The sequence below is a fragment of the Coenobita brevimanus genome, chromosome 101, assembly GCF_032717465.1.
Source record: "Coenobita brevimanus isolate Jiangsu-jjx chromosome 101, ASM3271746v2, whole genome shotgun sequence".
Lineage (NCBI taxonomy): Eukaryota > Metazoa > Arthropoda > Malacostraca > Decapoda > Coenobitidae > Coenobita > Coenobita brevimanus.
In genome coordinates this window covers 68,773,174-68,789,160 of record NC_137054.1, presented here as the reverse complement: position 1 = coordinate 68,789,160, position 15,987 = coordinate 68,773,174, and positions in this window count along the sequence as shown.

Here is a 15,987-nt window from a genome sequence, read left to right as displayed (position 1 = left end):
CAGGGGGGAGACTGAGGATGAGATGGAGGGATGGAGTGGAGAGGTGCATGAGAGAGGAGGGTGTAAGTTGGGGGGTGTAGGAAGATTAATTCTGAGAGTGTATGTGAGTGAGGGGTGTAAGTTGGGGGTATGGAGAGTAGGAAACATAATCAGGAGAGTGTAAGTTGGGGTGTGTGAAAGACTAACTAGGTGAGTGTATGTGAACAAAATGGAGGGATAGGGGAGGGGGTGTAAGTTGGTGGAATGGAGAGTAGGAAACTTCATCAGGAGGGTGTATGTGAGTGAGGTGGGGGGAGAGGCAGGGGAGGGGGGGCTGAGGATGAGATAGATATGGAGAGGTATATAATAAGGGGGGGGGGATGTAATGTGGGGGGAGGGCAGGTAGATGGCAGTGGACAGGGAGGAGATATGTACCCTCACAGGATCAAGGTGTCTGGCTATAGGTAGATATAGCATGTCCACACTTTCACATTATAGTAATATGGCCATTATATATTTTTAGTTTTGTTTGTTTGCTTGAGATTATACTCTGAACTTTAGCTTGGCCTAAAATTTTAAATCTTTCCAGCCAGAATTATGAGTTGTAACACTCTTAAAACAGGATAGTAGGCACAGTGTGAAAAGGATTATGAGTAATAGCATTGCCTTTCTGTGCCTCGAGTAACTCTTATGTGACACAGCTGGAAAAGACTGAAAAATTGGGCCAAGTTAGTGTAAATATTGTTCAGTGGAATGTGATTTTGTTGCTATTTAACATGCATCACAACCAGTCCATGTTGGTATTTTTGAACCTCTTCAGTACTGTTACATCTTTTCTCAGTGTATTGTTGCTGTGTCCCAGATGTTTTTTATTCTTGCTGCTGCCAGACTATTTTACTCAGCTTAGGAAAGGGGTCTCATACTGAAGGGAGGCTATGTCCCCTCCAGTATGAGATTGCACTCCAAGCTGAATAAAATCATGTGGCATCAGCAGGAATAAAATGTCCTCATACTGAAGGGGTTAATTTGCTCATGTCTTTGGTATACTGTATGCCCTGTTGATTAATGGTACATTGCTTCCGCTTTAACATGCCTTAGCAAACACCCGTTGCGTGGTGCACAGCGTGTTTAGCAATGCATGTTAAGTAGCCCTTTTGATCACTCTGTTGTATGCCATGTGTTCTTGTATAGCTCTGCCTGGCATTAGCTGGGCAGAGCAATACAAGACATGGCATCTACACAGTGGTTTGAAGGGCACGCTCTTGGAAGCATCTTGGGGTAGGGCGCAGAACCTATCTCGATAAATCGGCCACGAAAATACGGACTGGCAACCTCCCTTGGGGTTCCCAGTCCCTATTTCTCTGGCCAATTTATCGAGATAGTTTTTTTTTTTCCACCTTCTTCACTTAAATGTATCTTAGTGGAAATAAAACCAATGTATTATTACAATATCTTTATTATATACATATACCTTTTTTGTATATTACTTATATATATATAGTACTTTGAAAAATATCAGAAAGAGAATACCAATAGACATGAACAGTATGAAGGAGACATCACTTCATACTATTCATGTCTATTGGTATTCTTTTTCTGATATTTTTCAAAGTACTATACATATATAAAAGTACTATACATATATAAGTAACTTATTCAAAATTTAGCACTTAGAAAAAATTATGAACTTAAAAGGACAATATAAAAAGACATGAAAGAATAAAAAAAACATTAAAAACAAACAAAACAAGACACAGAGCAGGACAGCAGGACATAAAACATGACAGGGAAGGACACGGCACAGATGATGGAAGGGCAAGACAAGCAGGATACAGCAAGAGATGGAAGGGCAGGACACAGGGTAAGAATACCAAGGAGGAGAGGACAGGCCAAGGATGGCAGGGCACAGCAAGAGTGCAGATGACAGTGCATGGGTGTAGGGCAGGACAGGGGTGGCAGGGCACAAAGCACGACATAGCACAGATGATGGAAGGGCACAACAGGGCAGGACAAGCAGGATACAGCAAGAGATGGAAGGGCAGGACACACAAAGGAAAAAATAGCAGATATGGAAGGGCAGGACACCCTAGGCAAGAACAGCAGGACACAGGGTAAGAATAGCAAGGAGGGGAGGACAGGCCAAGGATGGCAGGGCACGGCAAGAGTGCAAGATGACAGTGCATGGGTGTAGGGTAGGACAGGACAGGGGTGGCAAGGCAGGGCATGGCTGCATATTGCAAGGGTGTAGGGGAGGGCATGGCTGCATATTGCAAGGGTGTAGGGGAGGGCATGGCTGCATATTGCAAGGGTGTAGGGGAGGGCATGGCTGCATATTACAAGGGTGTAGGGGAGGGCATGGCTGCATATTACAAGGGTGTAGGGGAGGGCATGGCTGCATATTGCAAGGGTGTAGGGAAGGGCATGGCTGCATATTGCAAGGGTGTAGGGGAGGGCATGGCTGTACAGTGTATTGCATGGGTGTAGGGGAGGGAAGGAAAGTGCAAGGGTGCAGGGCAGGTAAGTGATGGCAGGACAGGGGTGGAAGGACAGGACATGGTTGACAGAACAGGGATGGAAGGAAAGGACATGGTTGACAGAACAGGGATGGAACGACAGGAACAGCAAGGGACACCTGGTAAGGCAAAGCAAGGGTGGGGGTGGTAGGGTGGGTTGCAGGGTGGTAAGGTTAGGAAGAGGAAGAAAGAGGGGAGGAAGGGAAAAGAAGAAAAGGGAGAGAGAAGAGGAGGCCTAATACAATAAGAGGAGGAGAGGAAGCCTAATACAAAAAGGGGAGGAGGAGGAAGAAAAGAAAAGAATGAGGAGGAGGAGGAGGAAGGAAGAAAAGAATGAGGAGGAGGAGGAGGAAGAAAAGAAAAGAATGAGGAGGAGGAGGAGGAAGAAAAGAAAAGAATGAGGAGGAGGAGGAGGAAGGAAGAAAAGAATGAGGAGGAAGGAAGAAAAGGAAGAAAAGAATGAGGAGGAGGAGGAGGAAGGAAGAAATGAATGAGGAGGAGGAGGAGGAAGGAAGAAAAGAATGAGGAGGAGGAGGAGGAAGGAAGAAAAGAATGAGGAGGAGGAGGAGGAAGGAAGAAAAGAATGAGGAGGAGGAGGAGGAAGGAAGAAGAGAATGAGGAGGAGGAGGAGGAAGGAAGAAAAGAATGAGGAGGAGGAGGAGGAAGAAAGAAAAGAATGAGGAGGAGGAGGAGGAAGGAAGAAAAGAATGAGGAGGAGGAAGGAAGAAAAGAATGAGGAGGAGGAGGAGGAAGGAAGAAAAGAATGAGGAGGAGGAGGAAGGAAGAAATGAATGAGGAGGAGGAAGGAAGAAAAGAATGAGGAGGAGGAGGAAGGAAGAAAAGAATGAGGAGGAGGAGGAGGAAGGAAGAAAAGAATGAGGAGGAGGAAGGAAGAAAAGAATGAGGAGGAGGAAGGAAGAAAAGAATGAGGAGGAGGAAGGAAGAAAAGAATGAGGAGGAGGAAGGAAGAAAAGAATGAGGAGGAGGAAGGAAGAAAAGAATGAGGAGGAGGAAGGAAGAAAAGAATGAGGAGGAGGAAGGAAGAAAAGAATGAGGAGGAGGAGGAAGGAAGAAAAGAATGAGGAGGAGGAGGAGGAAGGAAGAAAAGAATGAGGAGGAGGAGGAGGAAGTAATAAAATAATGAGGAGGAGGAGGAAGGAAGAAAAGAATGAGGAGGAGGAGGAAGGAAGAAAAGAATGAGGAGGAGGAGGAGGAGGAAGGAAGAAAAGAATGAGGAGGAGGAGGAAGGAAGAAAAGAATGAGGAGGAGAAGGAAGGACAAAAATAAGGAGGAGGATGAGGAAGAAAAGAATGAGGAGGAGGAAGGAAGAAAGAATGAGGAGGAGGAGGAGGAAGGAAGAAAAGAATGAGGAGGAGAAGGAGGAAGAAAAGAATGAGGAGGAGGAAGGAAGAAAGAATGAGGAGGAGAAGGAAGAAAGAATGAGGAGGAGGAGAGGAAGGAAAGAAAAGAATGAGGAGAAGCAGAAAGGAAGAAAAGAATGAGGAGGAGGAAGGAAGGAAGAAAAGAATGAGGAGAAAAGAAAGAAGAAAAGAAAGGAGGAAGAAAAAAGAATGAGGAGAAGAGGAAGGAAGAAAAGAATGAGGAGAAGAGGAAAAGAACAACAACGAGGAGAAGAGGAAGCCTAATACAATACGGGGAGGAAGAGGACGGAAGAGAAGAACAACGAGGAGGTGAAGAGGACGCCTAATACAATACTTAACTATATGAAGTACTAAAACACACAGAAAATAAACACTCAACTTTGTTTTCCTTTGTAATATTAATGCCAGCAAGGGGTATCATTAGTTTATGCTTCAAAAACTGCTTGTGGGTCAAATAATAATAATAATTTAATAATAATTTACTGGCAAACCCCTATCAGTAATTCCTCATTTAAGATACTTTCACTAAGCACAGTCTCTCTCTTAATGTCACTCAAAAATACACTTTTCACAAACTTCTTAATTAATCTCAAAGGTGTGCTGTGAAAGATCAATGTTAATTCACCTAAAAATATATATTTAACACAAATAAATATCCCTGTAAAACAATTTAACACAAATGGCGTCTGGCAATGAATGAATGAAAAATATTGCTAGTTAGTTCTGTCTTGCATATGATCCTTAAATGCTGGAGAAAAAGTCCCTCTTGCCGGGATCCGACCCTAACTTCACGCAATCAGCAATTTACGGGAATATATATCAATTATTAAATGAGGAATTACTTACTGCTGGCATTATACACAAACAAAACTCACAATTTACACATATTCTGTTTTTAACTGTGTGGAAAATGTGCCACTAGATCTCAGATGACGTGTATATATATACAGTATTTCAAAGCTATGCATATATATATATATATATATATATATATACTGAGGTGTACATGATGGGCCTGTAGAAACAGTTCAGTATTTTTATATCATTTGTATCGTACCATTCATGAAGGCTCCAACATGCATTCATTGGCCATAGTCACCTAATGGTGGCTGTCTATGCTGCTCAATCTCTGGCAGCCACCCTATGACCTTGTCTCGTATTTTTTTTCCAGTCTGCCTCATAACCCTACCCCCGAAATTCACACTTCTCACTTTACGCACCCAATTGTTATAAAATTGCAGTGCAGGGCAGACGCCTTCAGTTGGTGGCACTGATATAACCAGGCCATGTCCAGTGAAAAGGGCCAGATGCTCACTCACTGACCATTTAAGCCCCTGGAATCCTGACTACCTCACATATTTCTCCCTACATAAGTGCTTCAAAATTATCAACTCCAGGACTTTCCTATTCCAGACCAACACCACTACAATACCAGCTGGTGTTCTCAGTGCCAAAAATCCCTCATGGCTAAACACACAGACACAGGACAACAAGGGGACTCTCAATGCAGAAAAACACGAACATATAAACCACCACCACAACCCAACAAGACCTCCACACAAAGCTATAAGGCTGCCTCCTCCCCCCAACCTCACTATGTACCTCTTCATAAAAACTAATCCCGTGAAACAGTGAAATTTTTAGTACTGAGACAGGAATGAGTCTCCTTGATTACTAGTTCAACTGACCCTCCAGTCTGGCCCCACTTTGTCAGAGGAACATAAAAGCATTACGGCCATTCAAACCATCAGTGAAGTTGTACTAGACCTATTACTTGACCACTGCCCCAAATTAAAAAGTTACCTAAATCCAAATAAAATGTGCAACCATTTTTATTTTTCCTCCTTTTTTTCTTATTTCCTTTTTTTTCTGTTAATAATTTATCCTGTACATACTGCCTACCTGGCCACTACAGCCATTCAAAGCCTATAACACTGCACGCCAGCACTAAATTTCACAAGATATAGTCAATATTTTTTTTCTCGCCCCTAAAACGGTCCCCATTCAGAAGGAACTGTGCTGTGAAAATACATGGAATTTCACAGTACAGGTCATCGGCTCTGACCACCTGCACTTGTCGCAGTCTGCCGATGGCTGTGGCCGTCAACCTTTTATTTTTTTTTCCCCCAGTACTTTATTATTTCAGAGTTTACACAGTTTTTTTTATAAATAAATATATATATATATATATATATATATATATATATATATATATACAGTATATATATATATACAGTACTTTATTTTTATTATTTCACACTGTACCTAGCTACCTATACACACAAGGCCACTACAGACATCCACAAATCTGCAGCCACACAGGACCCTTCAAAAACCATCACCAGACACCCACCCTTCACAAACAACCCTACCCAGAGAAACATGAATACACCTACTCTTTCTCACCCTCTCTTTACTCTAACTTTGTCTAAAAATGCCTTGTGCTCTCTCTCATGGATCTATCTACCTATCTATCTATTGCTAGACGCCTTAATCCCGTACGGGATGGCCACAAACGTATCGCCTCTCTCATGGATGCTGGGTTGTAAGCATAGTATATAACACTAAAATACGATGCTGGTTATGAAGAAGAGCTATGGAAGGCATGTCATAAAAACTTGCATTACAAAAAGTACTTTAAAAAATCTATAACCCAGGAAACTGTTTACAATGCTGGGTGGTAACCATATAATCAAACTATATGTGCTCCCTATGTGTCAAAAAGTGGGTTGGTGAAGGGTTAGTGTCCCTCCCCATAAATAAAAGTCAAATGGCCCCCCCCTTACGGGATTATGGCAGCTGGCAGTAGGCAGACAGATAGACAGATATTCTCAACCTATACCCAACACAAAATTCACAAGGATACATATTTTCTTTCCTACCCCCTTAAAACAGCCCCCATTCCAACAGAACCATACTGTGAAAAACATATGGAATTTCACGGTACAGGTCACCGGCTCCGTCCACCTGCAATACCTGTAGCCAAAGTGCAGATCCGCCTGTGGCTCTGGCCGTCATCCACTTTTTTGTTCTTCTCTTTTCTAACTTTATTTCTACTACTTCAGACGGTACATAGCAACTACCTAGCTATACATGGCCACTACAGCCAAACAAGCCTTCAAAAACCATCATGAGACACCCACCCTTCAGGCACAACCACATCCAGAAAAACACAACCTATACTCTCTCTCTCTTTTTACTCTAACTTGGTCTAAAAATGCCCTGTGCTCTCTCTCATGGATGCTGTATTGTAAGAATACAGTATATAAGCACTAAAATATGATGCTGGTTATGAAGCACAGCTATGGAAAGCATGTAATAAGAACTTACACTACAAAGAGTACTTACAACCTATTCTCATCCTATACCCAACACTATTTTTCAGAAGGATACACATTTTTTCCTACCCCCTTAAAACGGCCCCCATTCCAAAGGAACTGTGCTGTGAAAAGCATATGGAATTTCACAGTACAGGTCACTGGCTCCGACCATCTGCAATACCGGTGGCCCAAGTGCAGTCCGCCAGGTGGCTGTGGCCATCATCCACTTTTTTTCTTTTTAAACTTTATTTCTATTGTTTCAGACGGTACATAGCTACTACCTAGATATACAACAGAAACCTTCAAAAACCATCACCAGACACCCACCCTTCAGACTCAACCATACCCAGAGAAACACAAATCTAACTTGGTCTACAAATGGCTTATGCTCTCTCATGAATGCTGAGTTGTAAGAATACAGTAAACAGGCATTAAAATATGATGCCTGTCACAATGAAAAGCTATGGAGTGAATGCAGGTCTAATGTTTTGTTTCTGCCAGTGGGACATGTTAAAAAAAAAAATACCAAAACATGAAAATTTGTGCAAAGTTAGAGTGAAATGAGTATACCCAGACTTCAACACATCATCATCTTTCTCTACTTCAATGCCAACACAATACACCACTCACACACAATGCACTACGCCCACAGTGTAATGCTTCCTGCCACACCACACCACACTCACATTTACCACAGTGTAAGGCCTCCCTCCCTCACCACAACACACAACTACAAACACTCACCACATGTACCACAGTGTAGGCCTCCTCCCACACACCGCACCACACTACCACAACAGACAATCCTTCAACATATACCTTTGGGGCTGCCAGGGTTTCTGTAGTCAGTCAAGTGGGATTACAAGCCAAGATTACTAATACATAGCAAATATTCTTCAAAACAGCATAATTTTGATATAATAGGTTTATCATCCACTGACAAAGGAATTCAATTTATCATGAGAATTAATCTGCTGGAAGGGAAGGTTATGACGGCCAATACAGGTGATAGGAGGGTCAGAGGCATGTAATGATTTTAGCACTACAACAACAGGGTCTCTCTATCTCTCATGACAGAAATATTTGAAGTGGAAGCAAAGAACAAACAATAAACAAGCATTAAGGGGCGAACTATCAGTACCATGCCTAGTGAAGTGGACTAATCATCATCATCATCGTCTTCGTAACCAATTATTTTTCAATCATCGTAACCATTTTTTTCTTTTCTTTTTCAAGCAGTCACTCCTAACTGTTTATTTATTTTTTTTACACATGGATAAAATGCATAGGGCCCATAAAGCAAGGAGGAAACCCAAGAGAGAGTGAAACTAACTGCAAGCCCAATGAAATGGCTCATACACTCATTCACTTACCATTCAAATCCTAGTATCTTACACAAACACACACACACACACAAAACCATGGGGACATCACACATCCTTGCTCTCTCTAATCATAAACCACGACAACCCAACCCAACAGACATCAACACCATCACAAACACCCAAACGATACACAGACCAAGAAAACGCAACAATGAAGAAGAAATATCAACAGCATAGCCTAAGAATCAGCATAACGATGGTAATTCTAAAAACGTATCAACCATTGGCTGTGATGTTGGAGACCTTGTAACTTTATACAACATCGTCTGCCATCATCCAATCCTCTGTAACCCCATAAGGAGCGTAGGAAGCCAGGGCTAGGCATACTGCACAAAATAATCTGCTCAACGCATAATACTGCTGATTTCTGAGATGCCCTGGGTTGAAAGACGATAAAGACCTGACAGGCAAATTGGTCTTGCTCATGCTTAGGAAAATATGGCAAATGACTGTGTGATAGGAAGAGATATATCAAAATAGTTTAGTCTATGGGCACCCTAGGATCTCTCCCTACCTATCTATCAATCTATCTATCAGCCTGACGCCCTAATCCATATAGTTATAAAATTTCAAACACGTGGCACATTTTCCCACGTACCGATAAGAGTATAACATATTCCAATTCAACATATAACTATAGTCAGTTTATTTCCATCTGACAAAACAAGGCAATTTTTATCACTTCAGTACTAAATCATTGATGTATAAAATTCAATATGCCTTAGTGATGGGGTACGGATGAGTCTCCTTGGTTACTAGTCAAATTAACTCTCCAGTCTGACTACACTTGGCCATAAAGCTAACGGTTATGAATCTCTGTCAGGTGAAACAAACTGACCATAGAATAAATCAACAGAAATAAGGACACCAAAAAAACACAACCACATCAATATATAAAAAATAGTCAGCCACAGGAAAAAAAATATAAAAAACATAAACCATATTAACGATAAATGTTCGTATATATGCAGGGAAAAATCTTGTTAATCTCTGACCTAAATGAAGGGAATCAACTGCTATGTTTAATGAGGGGAATAAACTCAGAATGATTGTTATTCTTGGATATAAATGAAGGGAAACGACTCAAGTTGCTCATCAACCTTTGACATAAATGGTCGTTAACTAAGGATGCTTGTTAGTTTTAAAATCTCAGTGCTATTTAGGACAATACATTTTTCTTTTTAATGCAGAGAAGCAGAAACTGAAGAGTGCAAGAAATAATACACAAAAGAGAGCCAAATGCAAGATATCTTACATCTGAAATTCCTGCACACATTGCATTTACAAGACTGGAGGTCACAGGCAGAGGGAAATAGAGATTGAGAAAAATAAATTCAAGTTGACCTGTTGCCAATTACAATCAACCAAAGAAGGACAAGAGTACATATTTTTTTCAGAATATTTTTTCCTGTGGCTGACTGTGCAGTACATCACAATGACATGGTAATAATAATAATAATGCAAATATAACAAGAAAATGGGCATAACAATTGGCGTACAAATACAATAGCCAACATCAACAGTTCAGGAGGGATAATATATACAAAACACCCATTTTTATTGTTGGGTAAACAAGCACTATGGCTTTTTTGCAGAGTCCTTTTATTTGCCACAGTTATTTACGATCTTTTGGGCTGATAATACCTGCTGTTGTGGTGGTCCCTGGCTCATTTTAATTACTAAGAATCAGAGTCAATGCTGGAGAACCTAAATACTGGAATTTAATCAAAGAAAAGAGGCAATAGGAGCTCCAAAATTCTTACAACCAAGATTATCCTCTAATATTCTTCAGACGTGTGTGTGCATCTTTCAGGAGTTTACTCTGGAAAATGACACGCATATATCCTTAGCAAAGTTTCACAGCTCATTTAGCCACATCTCATTCAAGAAGGTAGATGATCAGCACACACAGATAAGCTACAACCAACTGACACTGTTTTACTTAGGAAATACTGTATTGGTAAAAAAGCTGAAATTGATGCTATGTTGGTTCAGAGAAGTGGTTTGATTACAGCACTACTACACAGGCATATCCAAACACCTGCCACTGTCCTACTTAGTCAGGAATACAGGACCACAGCAACAGCAGCCCACAATTTACTAAACCAAAATACAGGGCTGCCAATATATATCTGGTGTTGTCGGCTCAGTCTGCGGGTATGGGGGCAGCACGTATTTTGACAACTTAATTATCCTCCGTTTAACTGGGTATTAAATTACCATCATTCCTTTGTAAATGCTAGTTGAAACATGACTAACATGGTGCTAGTCATGAAGAAGTGCTATGGAAAGGATGTTGGGCCACAGTGCTATCTTATTCTGCCAGTGACGTGAGGGAAATAAATCTGCATAAGGACAAAAATCTTGTCTCTTTGTGTCATGTTTGGGTCATACCTTGTGCCATGCTTTTGTGTGTCATGTCTGTGTGTGTCGTGTTTCTGCATGTCATGTCTCAGTGGTTGTTCAATTTGTATATGGATGGAGCTATAGAGAGGTAATAGGAAGGAATGTGAATATATTGGTATCTAGTGAGGGAGCGTAAGATGTGGGAACATCCTGAGCTGTTGCTTGCTGATGATACTGTATTGTGATGAATGTGAACTGCAAGGCTTGGTGCATGAGTCTGAGGATGTAAGAAACAGAATCCTAAAGAGAATATACATATGGGTAAAGTTATGGTCTTGAGGGAAATGAGTGAGACTGGATGGTTAGGAAATAGATAATGAAGGTGTATCCAAGTACTTTAGAGTGATGAGTGAGGATGGAAGGATGTGCTTGAATGGGTACAGCAGGGTAGAAAGGTTGCTGGATCACTGAAAGCTGTGATAAGACATTGAGAAATGAGGCTTAGATCCTGTTGGAAGGGCACAAGAGTGAGAGCAGTGGAAATGACCTGAGGAATGTGTGGAGTTTTATGGACAGACAGATATACAAATGAGGAAGTGGAAAAGTGCTGTGGTGCTATTAGGAGAAATACTTTGAGATAGTTTGGCCATGTACAGGATGGGGAATGAAAGAATGACTAGAAAGTATGTGTATGATGTGAAGAGGAGGAGAGACCATGGCAGAAACGGAAGACTGGAGTGGAGAGATACAAGGGAGGGAGGTGTAAGTTGGAGAGAGGGCAGTCAAATAGCAGATAACAGAATGATATGGAGTTAATTTGTTTGTGGCCTCCCCTTATGTGATTGAGATGTCTGGCAATAGATAAAAGTCAGTGGAGGGTAAAAATCTCTTCTTACCAAAATGAGTGAACTTTAAGCAATTACTGAAGAAATGCAAGAGGAGATATTAAATTACTTGATAAAAAAATGCAACCAATGGATGCAAACAAGCAATCACTATCAAGTAAGAAAGGGTTATGGGAAACAGAAAATGATGCAGGGTAGTGATGGTAAAGCCGACTGAGCCTCCACCATATCAATCATCAAATAATCAAAATCAATATAATAATCATCATTCATTATTATTAAAATCATCACTACAATCGTCATCATCATCATCCCAGCCTCTTCTTCCCACCTAAGGATGGGGTAAGGTATGGTTCAAAATGCAACAACAAAACACATGGGATCAGACATGTTATATATGAACCACCCTGTATTTTTTAGCATCTGTGGCACATAACCAGGACTTAAACTGCATCTGTTTGTGATGTACAGGCATGTGCAAAAGTATGCCAACAATACTCTGCCAGCACTAACTTGTATTTCATATTTACCACTCTTCCCCAAATGACCAGAGGGTAACATTCCTTCTGTTGCCTGTTTTCCTGATGCCTGGATCAAACATCTTCATATGGCAATGATCTGATATTGAATGTCAGATTAAAATAACAGCCTTCAGTTCCTTTACTATCCCCATACAGGAGAATGGTGGACTAGGAAAGAATAGTAACGTTGATGTGCAGTCCTTACCACATAAAATATTTCAAACAACACCTTCCATTCCTACAGCTGGCAGAGAAGTGTCTACATACTTTGCTCATGCTCAGGACAGGATTTATGCAAAACATTTCATAGCCAGTGGTTGTGTACGGCTGGCCAGTTGTCTATAACCTTAGTCGCTTTACTCGAATCTGGCGAAGATGTCTTCTTTCAGAGCTGATGGCAGCAGGTAAAGAAACTGGTTGTTTGATACGATTACTAATCAAAGTGGACATCTCGTGACTATCATGAGTGACAAGCCAAGTGGCTTCTGGCTACCCAGGATATAAGTTACTACACTTAGTGGTAATATACAACTAGACAGTCACATGGTGGTGTAAAGAGTTACAGTGCTCCAGCTGGATGTGGCAATATCCGGTATTAAATTAGTCAGTAGCTAGTCCCAGGTCCCTTCACAAAATGGGGAAACAAAAAATTGGTGAATGACTGGGTGGCTGTGAATGTGAGGTCCAGCATCTGATAGATGTGAACAAAGTGTGCAACGTCTGGCTTGCAATATCCACTTAAGAACGTATGCCCAATCCTTGAGGCATTGCCTAGGCCGTAAAAAATAAACAAAAAAACTGGCCATCAAACACAACCCCCTCATAGAGCATTCCGCCCCCTTACTGTACGGCCACAACGTGGTTATTGCAAGCAAGGCCTGAGTGCATGTTTACCTATATAATCATCCACCTGTGTGCCACTTATCCTTCCAACATATGCAATGATGGACTCCTTCTCACTGTCCGACAGCCCTCATTACCCATGTCAAAACGGATATATATCATGGCACACAATGGTGGGTTGTGTGTGCTGTAAAAGTATTGACCCAACCCCCCAGGCATCCCCAATCCCCCAAAACCCCACTAGTAGCAAAGGGACTTGGGGCCACGCTACACGACAGTATTATGGCAACTAATTCGGTGCACAATTTTTAAAGTTTATCTTTACGATGCAGACTTTTTGTTCATTTACTGCCGGCGCAAAACTTTAATCTCCTCAGTCTGACTTGGCGCTAATTTTTTTAAAAAGCATACCGGTACTTAGCGTTCCAACTTCCACACAGGGGAATCGACGGGCCGAGGTTTGTAAACAATGAGTAATGCCAGAACTGCAGGGTCGATTGGTGTGGGTGATTTAAACGGACAACATAGCGACAATATACACAAGTATCAAACAACTGACCATAAAAAAATCTGTCCACTGTGCATCAATTACAATACAAACATCAACATAATAATCAAGCAATAATCATATGCATAATTCACTTGGGTGTCTTCTAGGTGGCTCAGGAGGCTTGCTAAGAAATCACGTTAGGAAATCACCCCAGCCACAAAGAAGACAAGCCACTTTGACTGAACTAACACCAGACACTGTTCAACTGAGAGAAACACTGCTAGTAGTCAAAGGCATAAAAAATAACATGAGGAACCTTTCCATCACAAAATTCTTGCAGTATACCGGGTATCTACCTAGCTAACACTTACTGCAATATATCTACTATCTATGTGTATCTGTGTAATGTTTACCTATCTGTGTACTTTATCTATCAGCTTGAAATATTGCTGAGCTGAGGCAACACCTTAGCAAGGAGACATGCCAATCATGAAGTGCAGGGGAAAGGTTTCAAAACTATCTGCTACTGGTAAACCTGGGGAATTTACTTACTGTACTCCTGTTACTCTACCCAGGCATAAAATAAGCATCTTAGCAATAGTTTATCAAGCAGAATGCTAGTCATGAAGATGTGCAGTGGGATGGATGTAGACATGTAGTACTGTGTTATTCTACCACAGAGATATATGAAAAAAGCAGGTGAATGGACAAATCCCAGGCCACGTTACGGTGCAAGAAGTATGATAATTGAGCATAGATGAATATAAATAAGTTAAAAATCCATCCACTCAGCCATCATCCAATCCCACGTCGCCCCACAAAGAAGCGTAGGAACCCAGGGCAAGGCAAGTTGGTCCTGACATTTAAGATGAAAATAAGTTAAAAATAAAGCTCATTATTATCCTTAGAATGCTGTGAAGAGTATGTACGATGGTGCGAAGGCTGCAGTGCGTGTGGATGGTGAACTAAGTGAATTTTTCTCTTTGAAGGTTGGGTTGAAACAGGGATGTGTCATGTCTCCATGGTTGTTCAATCTGTACATGGATGGAGTAATAAAAGAGGTACAAGGTAGAGCAGTGGATGTTGGAGTGGCCCTGGTGAGAGAGGATAGTGTTTGGAAACTCTCTGTACTGTTGTTTGCAGATGATTCTGTGTTGTTGAGTGAAGAGAAAGGGGAGCTGCAGGGCTTGGTGGATGAGTTTGAGAGAGTGTGTAAGAAACGGAATCTAAAGGTGAATGTAGGGAAAAGTAAAGTGATGGTCTTTGAGAGAGGTGAAGTCAGTGAATGTACAGTGAGGTTGGATGGTGAGGAATTGGAAAATGTGAGTACGTTTAAGTACTTGGGTAGTGTGATGAGTAAGGATGGAGGTTTGGAGGGTGAAGTGCTTGAAAGGGTACAGCAGGGAAGAAAGGTTGCTGGTTCCTTGAAAGCAGTGATAAGAAACAGGGAAGTGAGCATGGAAGTGAAAAAGTTACTACATGACAGTATTGTGATACCAACTCTAACGTACAGAAGTGAAGCTTGGACGTTGTTGGAAGGACACAAGTCAAGAGTGAGAGCAGTGGAATTGAGTTATTTAAGAGGAACCTGTGGAGTCACATGGAGACACAGGCTGACGAATGAGGATATAAAGGAGCGTTGTGGTGTTGATGTGGATGTGATAGGAAGCGTTATGAGGAACACACTGAGGTGGTTTGGCCATGTGGAGAGGATGGAGGGTGAAAGACTGACGAAGAGAGTGTATGTGAGTGAGGTGGAGGGGGAAAGAGGGAGGGGGAGGCCGAGGATGAGATGGAGGGATGGGGTGGAGAGGTATATGAGAGAGGGGGGTGTGAGTTGGGAGCAGGGCAGTGAAATGGCGGGGGACAGGGCGACTTGGAGGCGATTTGTTTGTGGCCACCCCAAACGGGATTGAGGCGTCTGGCAATAGATAGATAGATTATCCTTAGACCTCTAATGAATCACTCTCAGTTGAATAAAACCATCTGGTGTTAGTTGGAATACAGTTGCTCTCCCACTTACGAACAAGAGCTAAGAAGAATTGCTGTTGAGATTAAACACTTATCGGCTTGAGATTTCATTCGGCTGTGTGGTTGCCAGCCTGATAGTGCCAGGGATTGACTCCTGGCACTGCATCATCCTAGCTTATCATCAATCATCGTCGTCATTGATTGGCCAGTAAAATCAGCTCCTAGACTAAGTTAACTGGCCCTCTATATCCTAGTGGTGGAATGATCTAGTTATGGAGGCTAGCACTAACTATTCTATCATCAATCATCGTCGTCATCATCAATAGGCAAGTAAAATCAGTACCTAGACTAAGTTAACTGGTCTTGTATACCCTAGTGGTGGAATAATCTAG